The following is a 4,291-nucleotide window of genomic DNA, read 5'->3' on the forward strand; positions in this document are numbered from 1 at the left end:
AAGGAAATCATTTCACATTTTGTATGTCATCATTTTTGTTACAGCTCACAAATGTTTGCCACTTATATGTGTAGCACCTGCACCACTGATATACATCTCCTGTTCAACAAAAGTCATGCCATAACACAAAAGTAGAAGACCAATTCTGCGATGTTATGCACCAAGTTGCATAATCTGCGGAACACTTTGAACTAAAATGAAAACTCAACCATATAATTTGTATCCTCTGTTTTTTTGGTTTATTGGCAGCCAATCCTGTTCATATTTACTTGAAAGGAAGTCCTTCTAAGTTCTATGAGGTGTGTTTCCTAGTAAGTGACACATGTTATTGCCATGAGGCTCACACATATGTATTAATATAAGTACTTTTACCTGTTACTTGTATTCTTGAAGAAGGGATCTGGAAATGCAGGATCCAAACCTACTTTATGAAGATATTTCCTTCAGTGACACATGAATGAACATCTGAACCAACAAAAGAGTGTTTCATTTTGTGAATTTATTGATTTCATTCAAATATTTAATTTTAGCAGATTGGTGGTCACATTTTTCAATGGTTGAAATCCCCCCCCCCCTTGCTGGAAAATAGTTTTGATAATTTATGTGGAATAATAAGAGTTTGGTAGCTAAGCTTCATTAAAATGCACTTCATCAGTGTAAAATTGTTCAAAATTGATTTTGAAATGATGGAGAAATATTTTGCCTATTAATAAGAATTCCATAGTTTAGCTTCCTGAAAACGTAGACTTTTCTAACTTTCCCACCTGCATGACTGTTATTAATTATGGGTTGGAAGTAGTTTTTACTCAGCTCTAACAGCACTGAGGAATTTTGTTATACAATGTGTGTGTGTGTGCGCGCGCGTGTGCATGTGTGTATCAGGAGATGTCAGATAAGATTTGTATAAATATGCATGGACAGAATAAAATTATATGTGTACATATGCACTTCTGAGTGAGATTTCCTTTTCTTTCTACATGTGGTGTATGCACAGATAAACGTATTTATGTATATCCTAAATGTAAATGCATACAAGTTTATGTGTATTAGATAAAATCATCACATCAGTGGTGCAGGTGTTTGACTTGTCCTTAGTGTGCCCTGCGTGTTCATGCACATTCTTTATTATGGTCCTAAGACCCACAAAAACAGTTTTGAAAGTAAAAATGCAGCAGAGATACAAGGAAAAGATTTCAAGGCAGTCACTATGTTTTGTCTAGAGCATGTTGACTTCTATTTCTTATAACCTCTGAGAGAAATTTTGCCATGGCCAGGGTAATATCATTATACTTATCCTCAAGAAGACACTTGAGATAGATGGTTTCAGAATTTCCAGGTAAATTTACCAATAAATTCACCAATGAATGTGTTTATGTATATCATAAATGTACATGCATACAAGTGTGTAATGGTAAAATCATCACATCAGTGGCGCAGGTGTTTGACTTGTCCTTAGCATGCTCTCTGTGTTCAGTGTCAGCTCCATTTACAGGTGTAGCTTTAGCTAGTGTAGGAAGTCTTAAAGTTGTGCTCAGAATCCAGGAAGAAAATGGATGTTGTTAGCAGTGGCCTTTGTGATGGGTGGCCGAAATATCCATGTCTGTTCACTCTGGCGTCATCAAAAGTACCTGTTCTTTCTTCTATAGGCTGCTTGGTGCTCTTAAAAACTGTAATGCAAAATATAAAGTAAGATGATTAAGCAACAATCAGCATCTAACCAACATGAGATTGAATTTCATCCTTCCCTGCTTCCCTTTCTTTCACAGGAAACAACTAGCCAGCACTTGTGATAATTAATTGAGTAGCACTGAGCCTACATTGCTTTCTGTCTCTTATTAAAAATGTAGGCGAATAAACGATCAAACCTGCCCCCCCAGTATGTCTATAAGTTGGAGTGATCTTGTATGATTATATATTGACTGATAATGTTTGCAGGAAATTCTTTGTTTTCCACTATGTGGATAGGGTCTTTTGGGCCCAGTATTGATATTATTGGCTCTGTCTTTAACTTACCTATGAAAAACATGCCAAACACTTGAAGTGATTACAGGAAAAGAATATAGAGTTCATTTTAGCAGTGGAAACAGCATGAAATCACTCCATTCTGGACAGTACAGTAGTCTGGTGTAAAGAATCAATGCTGTTGAATAACTGTGTTTTCGATCCAGAACAATTAGGGTGCAGTTAACTTTACCATTTTTCTTTATGATGTGGGTGGCAGCGGATCTTTTCTTGTCGAGCAACTACTCCTTTTCTAAGTGAGCTGTTACTAATAGCCTTGAAAGAAGATTATATGCAACATGTTAAATATTACAATTATTGTGGAAAACAAAATTATTTAGTGAACATAATGGGGAGCAAATCAAGCATTTAACATGATCCAGGAAATGCTACTCTAAACAATTGCATTTGTTTTATGCATTTCCCCCCCCTTTGATTGCTGACAGATGCCGTTTTGGAAACAAACATCTAAACAGTTTTCCTTCAATCACAGAAAGGGGGGGGGGGAGGAGGAAATAATAAACCCCCCACACTAGAGAACGACTACATGTTTTGAATTTAACTCTTGTCAATCACTGTTCTGCAAAACATGACATGTGAATGACACCCATGCAAAACCAAATCATAAGAAAGCTAATAAACCACAAAGACATATTCCCTTTAAACCTCAATTTCTGTAAAGTAGGAAAAACTGCTCAGGACTGAGATCATCGTCAACATTCCCCACCCACCCACAAATGTGTAACATTGTACCTGCATATCCAGGTCCCTCTGGCCTCTTTTCGTCTTCCTGATTAACACAGGATTATATGTGTATGACAGTTTTAGCATGCATGTTTACTCAGCAAGATGCTGGATGAAAATTAGAACACATTTGCCTATGGAGATTGTTATGAATGTGGACTACTTCCTATACAAAACACAATGTGTCTGATATTGAAGGCAGGGAAAGAATTAGTGAAGTGTTTACTAAACTTGAGTGGAAATGCCAAAAGACAGTATCTGCAAAGCACATTAAACCCCCTAGATAAATAAAGTTGACTTTCTTAAAATTTACTGCTGCGACCATTGCCTGCTCTATTTCGGTTACTATTCTTTCAAGCACTCCCCTATTTGCCTACTTAGATTTAAGCCTCATGTTCAGAGAGTGACACTTTTGTGCTCTAAATAAGACTTAAGCACACCTACTGTACATTGCTAAGTGAGTATGAAAGTAGTAGCTGTGCTAGCAGTTATAATAAGAAATCAAGCAGCCCATACACATCAGAATTACAGAACACGTGTTGAGAGATTGCCCTAAGTTTCCAGCATTCGTTCACGTAAAGGATAAAACATCTAGCATGGAATGAAATGTAGGCAGCTCCGTTAAGAGCATAGGGAGAACCCTGCTGGACCAGGCCAAAGTTCTGTCTAGTCCAGCATCCAGTTCCAGAGCCAGTGTGGTGTAGTGGTTAAGAGCGGTGGATTCGTAATCTGGTGAACCTTGTTCGATTCCCCGCTCCTCCACATGCAGCTGCTGGGTGACCTTGGGCTAGTCACACTTATCTGGAGTCTCTCAGTCCCACTCACCTCACAGAGTGTTTGTTGTGGGGGAGGAAGGGAAAGGAGAATGTTAGCCGCTTTGAGACTCCTTCGGGTAGTGATAAAGCGGGATATCAAATCCAAACTCTTCTTCTTCTTCTCTCTAGAAAGCTCACAAAGCAGGACATGAACTCAGTAGCCCTTTTCTGCTGTTGTTCCCCAGTGACTGGTGTTCAGAGGCATTCCACCTCTGATGCCAGAGGACACATATAGCCATCATGACGAGAGATGATGCCGAAAATCAAAATTAGGCATTTGGTACTATTTATTTAATTATTTCATTCATTAATTGCTTTCTAGGAAGCATCTCAGCAAGTGATTTCACAATACAGTACAATAAAACATATAGAAAACAATCTCATCTATAAAAAACACAGTCCATGTGGTGTAGTGGTTAGAGTGTATGACTATGAACTGGGAAACCAGAGTGCAAATCCCCACTCAGCCAGCCATGAAGCTCACAGACAGGGCGCTCTTGGGGAGTCACAGTTTCTTTCCTTGAAGGAAACAATAAATAAATAAATAAATAAATAAATAAATAAATAAAATAATAAAATAAAAATAAAAAATAAAATAAATGACATCAAACTATTTCAGATTCAATACACATAGCAACTAGGGTAAGAATCTTCACTTTGAAGGCTTGTTGAAAGAGGAATGTTTTCAACAGGCACCCAAAAGACAACAGAGATGGTGCCTGTCTGGTATG

The sequence above is a fragment of the Podarcis muralis genome, chromosome 5 (assembly GCF_964188315.1).
Source record: "Podarcis muralis chromosome 5, rPodMur119.hap1.1, whole genome shotgun sequence".
NCBI lineage: Eukaryota > Metazoa > Chordata > Lepidosauria > Squamata > Lacertidae > Podarcis > Podarcis muralis.